The following is a 14,795-nucleotide window of genomic DNA, read 5'->3' on the forward strand; positions in this document are numbered from 1 at the left end:
TTAGAAACAATGTTTAAAAAGTTTTTATGGCAACAATGAAAATTAAAAACAAAAATATAGGAAAATTATCTTTGCTGATGTACTAATTTTCTTAAAATATATAAACATGCACTTTTATATTTGCACATGTTTGCATGCATATAATTGTATAATGTATATACATAATATAAAATTAATATAATTCCATTGTGCATCAACACCTGTTTATACTTTATTTCATATCATGGTAATCCACAGATTTTTTTTAAAAGTACATTTTATGCTTAAATATTATATGGCTTAATCTTTGAGATATATCAAATATCCTCTTACAAATATCACCTATTATAATTTGCCAGAAAAATAAATTTATCTACTTATTAAGAAAACATAGAGAGGAACTTCATTGATTGCTAAAAAGTGATTTTTAAATATTTATTAACTTCATATAGGAAAAATTTATAAGTATTTTTACATTCCTTAATCATCACATGCATTTAAAAAGACAGAAAACAAATTAATTTGTTTTGATGAGTCAGGTAATATTTTTTGCTTTATCAGAACCAGTAATATTTTAATTCATCTTTCTACCAGCTTGATAATTTAGCCATTGTAAGATTTATGAACTATAAACAGAATTTTCTGATTAACGTGCTATCCTGTGAATCTGATTTTATTGTAATAAACTGTAAGTGCTAATAGCTCTTTAAGTATTTTAATTAAAATTTTAAATGATTGATCTACTAAAAAAGCAAATTAGGTCAGATATCTTTCTAGCAAGAAAGAACCACTTAATATAATTTTTAAATTGTTATTTTTTTATTTGTCATTTTAACTCCTAACGTGAAGATTTTCAGTAAGCAAACTCCTTAATCATTAAGCCCCAACTCATTGTGTTTATTCATCAGCAAAAAAGTATGGAAAAACAAACACAATAAATACACAATTAATCCTTTCTTGATTCAAAGAAAAACTAAAGCAAAAGATGTCAAAACATGTTCCATAAATACATTTATTTAGGAAATATTATACAGAAATGTCATATGTAACCATTTAGCAAGTCAGGTAATCAAGGTCAGATAACTAATCAGTTGTAAAACAAAACTTTTATACAGATAACTGTGATTACATAAAAGTTTCACAAAACTGCTATGTCTCTAGTATGAAAAGCTAATCAACCAAAAAAATGTATGATTGAGGTCAAATGCTAACAATACAAAAATAATATTTCTAATGGGTAGGAGTATGTTGTATTTTACAATTCATCTTACAAAGAGTAGTCCTGTCCAATCTGAAAATCTTCCCATTATATTAATTTTTTCTTTGTACAGATATTTTACCAGGATTTGGTCAGAATATATTTTACTGTACACAATATTCCTCACTCTGGAACAACAAATGAAATTATCTTTCATTTTAGGGAGTTATTTTAATTTACATTTCCAATTAACACATAACAAAATTGTTTCAGACTTTCATTTTTAAAAAGTAAAAACCTGAAATGTGTTAAATTTATTTACAGACAGGCAATAGTACTTAAATTTATGTGATTGAAATACAATCAACCAAACCTTGTAGTAATAAAGTGAATTCTTCCATGTTTGCCTTTTCAGATATAAATGCCTTTTGGAAAATTGTTTTTAATTAATGTGTAAGGAAATGTTCTCCTTTGCAAGATCTGGGCAAAGATCCAATAAATGTACTTGGCAGGAGTTAAATAGATGCTAAATGATTTAAATGGTCTATTACAATGGGTCTTCGTCCTGTAATATCAATTGGCTGTCTACTAGAATCCAGGTCTTTTGCTGGATTCTGTGGACACAGTGGTAAGTGCATGATATGTGTAAAGGGTCTGTAGGGGAAGGAAGAATGGGAAGTTCAAGAAATAAAAAAGACACTGTGGTTTTGTCTCTTTTCACCTTATACTTATTTATTAAATTGTTTATATTGGTTTGGACACATGGATATTATTTTATAGTTTGGGTTATAATACAAGATGACTTACTTATTTTGTTATTTTAAAATTTTTTGTGCCTTTAGCTATTGGAAGCTCTTTCAGTTGTCTCCTGTATCCCTTTGGCATACCTTGTCATTGTGGGTGTGGGGGGGGGGGACGTTATGTGTGTGTATTCTCTTACTTTATGGAACTGCAAGGTGCTCCAGGCTCATATTGTATATTTTTTTGCTCTAGTTCTAAAATCAGATATTTTTTCAAGAAGCCATTATTCCTATCACTGGAGAATAATATTAGAAACCACATATGGGCACTAAGTGTGCTCCTTGGCTGATTGCTATTGGGTATTACGGCTTATATTCCCTCTCATCTGACAAAGCAAGGTGATATATGTGTGTATACTAACTTGTATATGCACTCATAGCTGTAAATATTTCCATTTGTACCATCTGTATCTATCTTAAGCTAAACCTATATTCATATGGATGCCACCAACTCTCTGACATGAATCATCCTAGCCTCCTTCCACAGCTTATCTATAAACTCTCTAAAACTGAGAACACTTATTCCCATCTGCCATCCGGTTATGTAATTTTAGAGTTTAATAATGCTTTCAGACTTGTCAATCTAATTTATTGACTAGAGTACAGTGCTTAAGTATAGCTATTTTTTTCTTTAGTTGTATAGACATTATTCATTTCCAAAGTGGGAAGAAAGTGGCTAATGAACACACAGTACATTGATGGTTTGAGAAGTTCCGTTCTGGTGATTTTAATCTTGAAAATGAGTCACATGGGTGACCTGAGACCAAGGTGGACAATGATGAGCTGAAAGCTGTAGTGGAAGCAAATACATGTCAACCTTAGCAGGAAGGTTTGACATTACTATTCCAACAATCTTGGACTATTTGAAACAAATGGGCAAGGTGAAGTCGCTGGATAGATAGGTACCACATGAATTAAACAAGCCTTAGAAGAGAAACCATCTCCAAGCTGGCCTTTCTTTGTTGTCACCACATAAAAGCAAACCATTTCTACACTATACTGTTACATGTGATGAAAAATGGATTCTTTTTGACAATTGCAAGCATTTGGGACAATGGTTGGGTGAAGATGAAGTGCCATAACACAGTCCAAAACTGAATATTCATCCAAAAAAGCTAACAGTGTCTGTTTGGTGGTCGAACGCTGGTATTATCCACTACAGCTTCATGAAACCTGGTCAATCCATTACAGTGGGTGTCTACTGCAACCAATTGGACAAAATTATGAGGATGCTTGTGATTAAGTAGCTGAAATTGGTTAATAGAGACAGACCAATCTTCTTGCAAGATAACACTCAACCGCACATGTCGCACAAACAATACTGCTCAATCTACAGGGGCTGGACTTGGAAACTCTCTGTCATCCACCATATTCCCCAGACCTTGCACCAACTGGCTATCACTTCTTCCAGTCTTTGGACCACTTCTTACAAGGAAAAATTCAATTCTCAACAAGCTGTAGAAAATGCCTTTCGTGATTTCATTGTCACTCACTCTGCGGGCTTCTTTGCTGCTAGCATAAACAAGCTACTGTTAAGATGGCAAAACTCTGCCGATAGTTTAGGCGCATATTTTGATTAATTGTACTACTTCTTGTCTGATGTTGAGCCTAAGACTACTGAGTCATAGAAATGCCCCCTGTATTTCTGGAGACAAGATTTGATTTCAGAAGTCACATAAGGCTTTGCCTTAAAGAAAAAAGAAATGTGTTAGTTCAAAAGCTGCCTCGTCTCAGGAGGGCGTCTCCTTGGTCAGTAAAAGCTGCACTTCAAAGAGACAGCTGTAAACCGGGCCTATGGTTCTCACCTGTTTTGAAAGACAAGACAGGCCTCTTCCTAGAGCCATGGGTTTCTGGAGCTGCAAGGACTCCCGGAGATGAGCGCTGATCAGAGAGATATGCTAATGCCCAAGCCGGGCCCAGAAGGAGCCATGCGGTTAAAGTAATTAACACAAAGCACAGCTCATGTTGACTTCTGAAATCATCTCTGTCCCCAAGAACACAATCACCGGAGCCAAGATGTCTCTGTTTTTTGCTAAAGTAATAGCCTTATCAGAAAACTTAGAAGCTTGCCCCAAGATTTTACAACTCATTGTTCCCCTAGTTAGAGTTAGTTAAAGGATCTGTAGTTGCCTTTTAGAAGACTTTGACCCTAAAGCAAACTGCCTGTTAGTAACGGGAGCTTGTATCTACCTATATAATACCTGTGTGGAGTTTCAGTTTTGGATATATTTCTGGCAGGAGGAAATATTCCCATCTGGATACCCTCCTTTTATCTATTTTCATAAACCTTTACTTTATAAACTATATCTTTGGCTCTGTGTATTATTATTATTATTTCTGTTTCCTACTATTTTTTCATCCTTTGCGATGACCCCTGCCTGAGAGATCTGATCGAAAAAAAAAAAAACTTCTTTGCTGGGAGCGTAGCCAACTCCCCGCGGTCTGAGATATAATAAACTACACTTTTGATTGGAAATCAGACATTTCGTATTTAATGACCTAATACTTAGGTCAGCACCTTATTCTCCCATTCCCTTCCGATAGTGTGTTCCATATATTTGTGATACATGCAGATTCTTGTCTCAAATCTTGTATTAGATCCTGGATACCTGGGATCTCCTGAATTACTTCCTATTTAAACTTTTCATAGATTAAGATTAATTCTCTCTGGTTTAAATTTCTATGGGTTTCAATAAATATCAAATGTCTATCAGTCACCATTGCAGTGTCATACAAAACAGTTTCATAACTTTCCAAAACTCCCTGTGCTTCAACTCTTCAACCTTCTCATCTTTCCCAAACCATGGACAAATATTTTTATGTTTCCTGTCTGTATAGTTTTGTCTTTTCCATAATGCCTTATACGTGGAATCATCCAGTTTGTATCTTTCGTTAGTTTCTGGATTCACGTGTCTCTAAATTTCAGGATGGGAGTTTGCCATTTGTCCTGCAAACTCAGTTCTCAGGTTCAGGAGAAATTGTTGATTTTCAGTTTGTCTATTTTTTTTTTCATGAGGATGGGAATGACGGCTTCCAATCTCTTTATGAGTTGGAGTTGACACAGGAACTTATATAATTTATTTTTAATAGTCAATGTCATGGCTTAAAAGTAAAATCTCCCCATGGACTTAATCTAAAAAAGTATACATATAAAATAAAAAATAAAATTGTAAGCTTATGATTACAGTTTTCTTAAAGTTCTGATAAAGTTCAGTTCACCTTACATATAGCTGAAATATATATATAACTGATGTGTGTGTGTGTGTGTGTGTGTGTGTGTGTGTGTGTGTGTGTATTCCTGAAAGGTATACCAAACAGGTGAAAAAGGTACCTACTGAGGGTTGAGAGATTCAACATTTTTATTGTGTTTATCTTTCCTTCAAAAGAAATGAGAGAAAGTGATTAAGAAAGAGGAGAATCTTACATTGACTATATTAAGGTTTCATAATTAGATATGCTTTCATTTAAATATACCATTAATTCAGAGTTTCATTTAATAGCGATATTTGACTAATATGTTCCAGATTCCTTTTTAGGTTCTGTGGACACAAGAACATATTTTCTTATGTTAATTTGCCTTATAATGAGTCAATGAAAACTTTGTATTAAATATCATTGAAAACTGTTAAGTTTCCTATAGTATTAACAAATATGTGTCTATAATTAAAATGAAGCATTGAGTCCATAATAATTTATCAATATCCTTTTTAATCAGGTATTAGGGGCAATTAAGGGCCCTGCTTCTGATGTAAGATGTTCAGAAAACTGGCTGCTGGGAAGCTGCCTGCTCTTAGTAATCTGTGGTGGTGAAGGGAAAGTGCTGTAAAGATCTCAGCCGTGGTCATGACTAAACGGTAGTTGTTGGTAAAAACTCTCAGCTCTGCATGGCCAGGCTTCACATAGGATAAAACACTCATACTCAGTTTTAAAAGGGGGACTTTTGTGACATTTCTGGTCAGCCCTATTTAGTTCATGTGGGAGAATGTCAGGATCCTGAAAGTATTCTGTTCCAAGAGCAGGGATTAGAAAACCGGAGTTGAGGGTGCCAATTAGGGCAGGTAGTTGCTGCCAATTAACAATTCTTTATTTATTCACTATAAGTATTTGCTATATTTTACTGTATAGTGTGAGAAATCTTCATTAATTTGAAACATACATTCAAAGCTAATGAAAATTTTAATAAGCTACTCCAAAGTGACCTGGAGCAGTTTATCTCAATGGGCAGGGAGACAAGATGACATTGAAGGAAATAAATTCTCTTTTGCAGGTGGTATTTGGAGAATTGCAAAGAGGTAACAGTGATAATGAATGAAGGAGAGCAGACTGCCTCCCTAGGGCCCACCAGTGGAAATAAAGCTCATTGACACAATTGAAAAACAGGCAGTAGCCCCTTCAACGTGAAAGAGGGCAGGATAAAAAGGAGTGAGAGACTGGATGTTTTTGGCTTCTCAATTAGAGAATTTTCATTAAATGAGATGTTCTTTATAAGACTTAGAAACATTTTTTTTCTTTTTCGTTTCTTAAAATTAGCAGTTGGTTCACATATTCAATTTAAGAAATTACAATGTTGGTGATGAAATTACACAAAATGTAACAGTTTTAAATGAAGAAACTGATCACTGAGCATATTGTGTTTTAAAACTCATAGTCAGAAAGCAACATTATATTTTTTCTTATTAAAGAAGAAATTATCTTATAATTGACAAAATGATTTTTAGAGATTTTAATACATGCTAGATAGTGAAATTACAAAACTTCATCTTCAACTCATTATGAATTTATTCCTTGATCAAATATATGGTTTTTTCAAATATAGCTACTACCAAAATGCAATCATCTATGAATTGTTTTTAACTTAGTGAATTGTTTGAAGTAATTGAATATTGAAAAGTTTAAGGCTAACACTAAAAGCAAAACTAATTAACAACTGTTTTTTCTTAGTTTAGAACTTTATGAAAATGTGTGTATGAAAGTTATATTGCTATATACTAAAACTTTAAAATTAATTTTATCTGCAATGTTAAGAGGAAAAAAAGACACTGAGAATAAAAGACTCACTCTGTAACAGTCTTTTGCCCTCTTAAATAAGTTCACAATGTGAAAATTTCATAACTCTAACTTTGCAATTCCAATTCAATAATGTAGTTTTAGATGTAAGTTTAATGACTGCTTTTTTTTAAAAGTGGAGCTTTTTCATCCATAGTTTATTTGGAAAATAAATATGCCTGCTTGGTTTTAATAGATATAACTTTAAAAGTAATGACAATTTGGGTAAGTGATTATAGTCCATCTCTCAACTAGTGTCTTCGTGTTTTATTTTATTGCTTTTCTTTGTTGAGTTTTTTCTATACCTAGGAAAATTTCCAAGAACCTGAAATTATGTGATAAATACTTTATATATTTGTATTTAATAAATGGTGAGTTAGGTTTGGGTTTTACATTTTAATTAAATAAATAAATAGGCATAGGATTCCTTACTGTAAACAATAAACCTATCTTTAAAGAAAGGTATCATAGCTTTGTTGTGTTACAAAGCATTCTATGCATCAATTTGTCCTGAGGTACTGGGAAAGAGGCTCTTTTTTCCTCCTGAATACCTTATTATAATAGTCACAGCTTTCTTTTGGAAAAAAAACTACTTCCGCCACCATCCGCCATTGACAAAATAGCCTAATAGTTTCTTGTTTTTTCTTTTTTTTAATGCATAAATGACTATATTGCCTGCCATGTAAATTATCTCTCTAGTCACAACCAAGATGAATACAGAATGAATATCAACCAGTAAGGGATTGGGAAGAAAGAAACCTTTTCCCAAAGAATAACTATTTGGGCTAAATCATATTTTTATTGTGAATAAAGGAGTGGACCTTAAAAGATACACACATGGAAAAGGCAATTCACAAATACCACAGGCAATATAAGCCATGTTTAATAAAACTGTATGTCATCAAAAGCCATGAATAATCAGAAGATAGGAAGAAAGGAAATGAAATAAAGGATGAGGTTTTGTGTGGTCAGGAATAGAGGCACAAAGATGGAGAGGACCTGAGACGTCTTAGGAGCATGACTAGATTAAAGCCATATTAAATTAAATAATTACTGGGTATCTTCTATATGCTTGAAATTTTAAATAAAAAGGTGAATTTTATAAACAACCATGTTGAAAATGAAAAATAAAAATAATGTCTTTGCATACTGTACTTATTTGGATTAAATTAACACAAGTGGATCTCAAAATTGGCATGTATCAGAAGACCTAAGGAACTTGCTGTTTTAAAATATGGCTGGGTTCTACTCTAGAACCACTGAAACAGAGTCTAAAGAGGCAGCCCTAGAGTCTTTTTGTCTAATAACCTATACAGGTTATTCATATACATATGCTTGTAACCTAAAGGTAATATCATTACTCTTACTTTATAATTTAATGCAATGATAAAACTGTTAATATATATGTTGATATATATTCATAAAAATATAAATTTTAATTTATAAGTCTGGTATAATTTGAACTTATATATTTCTTTAATAGAAGCATCAGCATTTTGAGATATTATTAATACTTAATTCTTCCGAAGCACTATTTAAAATGAGAATTATTACATCTCTTGGGTTAACAAACTATCAAATTAGTGGTTGATATCATCAATTTGTTGGGAAAGAATTGCATATGCTTACTTTGTGCATAAAGATGAGTATATATTACAGCATTCTTTCACATACTCCTTCATTAAAAATCAAATCAAATAAATTATTAGCATTTTCACTACACTGTCAGATGATAGGTCATGGGATTTAAGCCTAGCGTCCTGCTCTTAAGATGTTTATTAACTGTGGGAAGATCAACAAATAAGCAACTGGGAACTTTTACATTTTCTAGTCACTGTTTCTCAGAGTTATCAGAAGCCGCCATGTTTCTAATTCCAGTGTGCTAAATTTCTCACAGCGCTGGAGGCGGGAAGGTCAAGGTGCCAGCAGATGGAGTGTCTGGTGAGGGCCCATATCCTGCTTCACAGGGGGTGTCTTCTCTCTGTCTTCACATGGTGGAAGTATCAGCTCTCTGGGGCCTCTTTTATAAGGGCACTTATCTCATTCGTGAGGGCTCTGCCTCATGATGTAATCACTCCTGCCACACCCACCTGCTATTATTCCCATTGGTAATCAAGTTACCAACATACAAATTTTAGGGGATCACAAGCGTTTAGACCACAGCATTCCACCCTGGCCTCTACACAATTCGTGCCCTTCTCATAGGCAAAATACATTCATCCCATCCCAATATCCCCAAATATTAACTCATCCCAGCATCATCACAAAAGTATACAGTTGAATCTCATCTAAATATCGTTTAAGGCAGATACAGGTGAGATTCAAGGTATAGTCCATTCAGGGCAATGTACAATTTTTCTAGCATTCATTTCAAAATTCTCCCAGCCTCTATTCAATGCCTGGTTCCAAAGTTGCTCCCACATTTTTAGATATTTGTTACAGTAGCACCCCCTCTTCTTGGTGCCACATTTGTCTGAGTACACCCAGACTGCTGTGACACAGAGCCATGACCTGGGTGGCTGATAACAGAGATTTATTTCTGACAGTCCTAGGGGCTGGGAAATACAAGATGAAGGCGTCTGGTGAGGGCTCATTTCCTGATACATGATGACAGCTTCTCTCTGTGTTCTCACATGGGGAAATGGGCAAGGCAGCTCTTTGGGGCCTCTTTTCTAAGGTCGCTAAGCATATTCATGAAGGCTCCACCCTCATGATCTAATCACCCATGAAAGGCCCCATCTAATACCTAATCACCTTGGTGATTAGGTTTCAACATATGAATGGAGGCGAGCAAAAACATTCAGACCATAGCATCAGGTAAGTTATTTAACTTCTTGTGACTCAATTTCCTCATCTGTCAAATAGAAATTATAATAATACACTTCCAAGAATTATTGTGAACATTGAGTGAGATAATTTGTGAAATGTTCTATGAATAGTATGCGGCATATCGAAATAAATACTGCATTATAACTAAGGTTAATGTGTTATGGTATATTTTATTAGAAATTCCTTAATATAAATACTTATTTAAAATAAGACTGAGAATTATAATTGTACTTTTAACATTTACATAGTGAACAACATCACTTTCCATAAATAAACTGGCAAATGTATTCCAAATAAAGTTCTTAATTACAATTGACACTTTCAGCTCAGAGTGACAGTAATAGCCATCTGCTGTAAAAGTGACACTAACCATATAAGAGCTCGGTGTAAGAAACTATGAGGCAGTTGCCAATCTGCTTGACTTTACCGTTAGGTTTAAGAAGATGAGAATTTAAGACTATACCAGTTCATCTTTCAGTAGAAATTCTATAGCACGAGGTATGTCTTTTAATATATCGTAATGCCTTCATTGTTTAAAAAAAGCAAGTTATATATGGAGATCATCTGTCATATAAAAATTAAAATAAGTAAAATATTATTTCTTTCTTCAAAAAACTTACTAGTGATGTTAGAGTTGGAATACTTAAGCTTAGAAAATAAATGAAATTTGAAGAGATATGCTGTTTGGGGGTTATAAGTTTAGCAAAAAGAAGTGTTTAAGTCATCACAATTCTGTTTGGAGGCTTCTATTGTTACCTTTTTCTGCCTTGATAATCAGGATACATGATTCATCATCTTTAGCAGTTTTCTTCTGAGAGAAATATTATATAATACTTGGAAACTAATCTATACATCTTGAAGTTTCATTTTTTTAATACCATGGTAAGAAGATCAAAACACTGCTATAGGTCATTGGGTTTAACAAACAGACTTGTCACAGTGGTACAATGGAAATGGCTACCTTGAGACAGGGGGGAGACACTACCTTCTTTATCTATTTGTCAGCAAATGAAAGAATTGCAGTTAATAAGCAGGTGCGGAAGACATTAACTGGTCCAAGTATGTGTTAGGTGCTCTAACAGTGTAAGAATGCCATCAGTAACAAACAAAATATAAAGTCTATGTTGTAGAGTAGGTTGAATGATATATACCATAAGGAGAGATTTTTGCTTGTAAATAGAGATAGATCAATTTCTTTCCAATTTGAAAGAAAACAGGCTATTGGATTAAAAAGACTGAAACAAATATGCATACATAGAGTTCAGCAGATCAGAAGGATTTATTTATTTATTTTCCTTCAGTCATGTGAATATCCACAATTCTCGCTCACATGAAAGGTGTCCTTTAATATCTTGGATCTCAAACATTGGTGTACATTGTGAAAAACTGTTGGAGCATTTTACAGATAAAGGTTTGAGAACACCCCTCACAGAGATTCCTATTCAGTAGGTCTTGAATGGGGTTGAGACATCTGAGTCATTTAAGAGCTAAGTAGGAGTTTGATGCTTCACTAGCCGAAGATTTAGATGCAGATTATTTTATCGTAAGCAAAAGGTGGTGAAAATGAGCCCGATAGATTCCAAAAATATCCCAGGAGATGAAGCCACTACAAACAATGGTAAATATTTCTTGCTGAAAACACGCGTACCTTGGAGTCTTGCTATTCAAAGTGACATTGGGTCAGAAAGCCAGTAGCATCTGGTCACTGGGAAGCATGTTGGAAATGCATACCCAAATCTACATTTTAATAAGATCCCTAGATAACACACTAACGTTTAAGAAACACTTAAATAAAATCAGGGGAATTTGCTTTATCCACTTTGCTTTTGATTTGGAAAATATGTTGTCCTGTAAGTTTATTTCTGCAGAGAAATAATACCTATCGTCATTTGAGTGTCATCTTGATTTTTGTTTATTTGTTTGATAGCAATATATTTTATGCTTGAAACTTTATTTAACATTTATTGATGCAAATAGATCAGAAAATAATCAATTCACATCTATCTTCAGGTAAAAAAATAGATTATGCCTTTCAATAATAGAACATAGTTTATCAAAATTTATAAGACCTGGTGAGAAAAACAACTAAACTAATGCTCCCTTCATATTACCTTTTCATTTCACAGCTCAATACACTGTAGGGTGAAAATCCATTGATTTTAAATCTATCAGATTTCAATTAGAACTCATGTAGCATTTACATTAAAATCAGAAAAGTGACAGAATGACTATTGTTAGGAAACAAAGGTCTAGAAATAGTTACTGATTGCTCTTTCAGATTTTTTTAGGCCATCAGCCACATATTCTACTCACAGAAAGATTAACTTCCTAGAACATTCTATCTGTGACAAAATGCCATTAACTCCTGATTGTCATAAACACATTAAATAACAAGCATCGATGCTGCTTTGACAGCTTTGAAGAATTTGTGTGCAGTTTTAATGATGGAGAACCTCACTCATCATAATTTCTGAGGGTTGAATTGATCCTTGGAAGAGAGGCTCATAATTTGATTGTTCTGTAATGTGCTAGCACATAATTTCAGAAAGAGAAATCATTTTATGAAGAAACTAATTACATGCAAATGAGTCTTTTCACAAGATGTTAATAAAATTAGAAATACTTTTCAAAAATGAATAAAAAATATTATAAAGTAAAACGCCTTGAAGAAGTAGATGAGTAAAGAATACTACAGCAATATTGCCTGGGAAAAGTGCACAAAGAAATCTATGTCAAACAGAGGAAACTTGTGTTGCCTCATTCTCCACTGTATCCTGTTGTCCTTTATTCAAACTTCTAAAACCCAGTTGATTATATGAACTGAAAAAACTCCCATTCATATTGGAATTAAAGAGTTTTCATGGAAAATAAGCCATAAAATTCTATCCAAGTAGAAAAATACTTCTTATAGGAAATCAGTGATAGGTACATATCTGTCTTAAAATATGTGTTTCTATCTTGTAAAAGAAATATTATAAAAATAACCCAATATGTTCTGGAAACCCCTTTAAAGAAGTAAATACATTTTACTATGCCTTGATTTAACTGTAGTAAAAAAAAATAGTTTAACCAATTATCATTGCTTATCTTCCTTGCACATGCTCTTTTTGACCTACTGCAGAGTTATTTTCACCAAAGGAATTAGGCTGGACTAGATGTACCACAGTTTGTTTATCCATTTCCCTACTGAAGGGCATCTTGGTTGCTTCCAAGTTTTGGTCATTATGAATAAAGCTACTATGAACATCTATATACAAATTTTTGTGCGGACATAAGTTTTCAACTCCTTTGGGTGAACAGCAAGGAGCACGACTGCTGGAATACATGATAAAATTAGACCTTACACCCTTCACAAGAAATTCACTCGAAATGGATCATAAATCTAAATGTAAAACACAAAACTATAAAACTTCTAGCAGATGACAGGAGAAAACCTAGCTGATCTTGGGCATGGCAACATCTCCAAAGACACAATCCATGAAAGAATTAATTGAGAAGCTGAACTTCATCAAAATTTAAAATTTTTGCTCTGAGAAAGACAAAGTCAAGAGAATGAGAAGACAAGACACAGGTTGGGAGTAAATATTTGCCAAAGATACATTTGATCAAACACTGTTACCTAAAATGTGCAAAGAACACTTAAAATTCAATGATGAAAAACCAAACGTGATTAAGAAATGGGCCAAAGACTTCAATAGACATCTCACCAAAGAAGGTATGCAGATATCAAGAAAGCACATGAAAAGATGTTCAACATCATATGTCATTAGGGAATTGCAAAGAGAACAACAATGAAATACCACTACACACCTATTAGAATGGCCAAAATCCCAAACACTGACAATACCAGATGCTGATGAGGAGATATAGGAACTCTCATTCAATGCTGGTGAGAACACAAAATGGTAAAGCCACTTTGGAAGGCAATTTGGCAGTTTCTTAGAAAACCAAACTCCATATATGGATCATCAAGGGATAAACCAAAACAACTTGCTCAGCTAACCTGAATCACCGTGAATCCAGGCTGTGGGGTTTGGATTATGTCCAGCAATGAATACGGGGAAAAAAAAGTATCTGACATAAAAAGACACTGTTTCTAATGTAAAATTAGAAACAATTCCAATAAAAAAAATAAAACTGAATTATGTTCAGACTGGGAATGGTGGCTCAGGCCTGAAATCCCAGCATTTTGGGAGGCCTAGGTGGGAGAATTGTTTGAGGCCAGGAGTTTGAGACCAGCCTGGGCAAAATAGCTACACTCCATCTCTACAAAAAATAATAATAATAAAATTATCTGGGTGTGGTATTGCATCCCTGAAGTCCTAGCTACTAGGGAGGCTGAAGCAAGATCACTTGAACCAGGAGTTCCAGGCTACAGTGAGCTATGATCAGGACACTGCACTCCAGCCTGAGTGACAAAGACCCTGTCTCTGTGTCCTAAACAAACAAATTGGGAGTGCAATGATTTGGTACTATGAGCTCAAATATAGTTGTTTTCATACTTTTTGTTTGCTTCTCACTTTTTTTTCCCTTTAAACCTAACTTCCTGGCTAAGCATGCTATTTAGATTTGCTTATACAGCTAACTACCACTGAGCATAACTTCCAGAATGGGAAATTAGCCTGGCTAATTTAACCACCAGGATTCTAGTCTAATCCTGTTGATGTATTCCTGGTAATTAACAATCTGTGAGCAGCTGCATTGTCCGATATCCAATATACAGCACAAGGAAAATGATCATTTATACATTGTGGGTTTAGTGGACTAAATGAAAGAGGATTTTTTTTATTAATAGCTGCACTTTTCATAATTTTTATGAGTTAATAGGGTTCAATTAATGTTACCAAGTGGTGTGCTTCATACATATGTCTCTGGGGCTTTGCAAGTTGAGAAGAATGTATAATGAATGGTTGAGCAGTTATATTGGTACCCTAGTAATTAGA

This window comes from Lemur catta, chromosome 4 (assembly GCF_020740605.2).
Source record: "Lemur catta isolate mLemCat1 chromosome 4, mLemCat1.pri, whole genome shotgun sequence".
In the NCBI taxonomy this organism is placed as follows: domain Eukaryota; kingdom Metazoa; phylum Chordata; class Mammalia; order Primates; family Lemuridae; genus Lemur; species Lemur catta.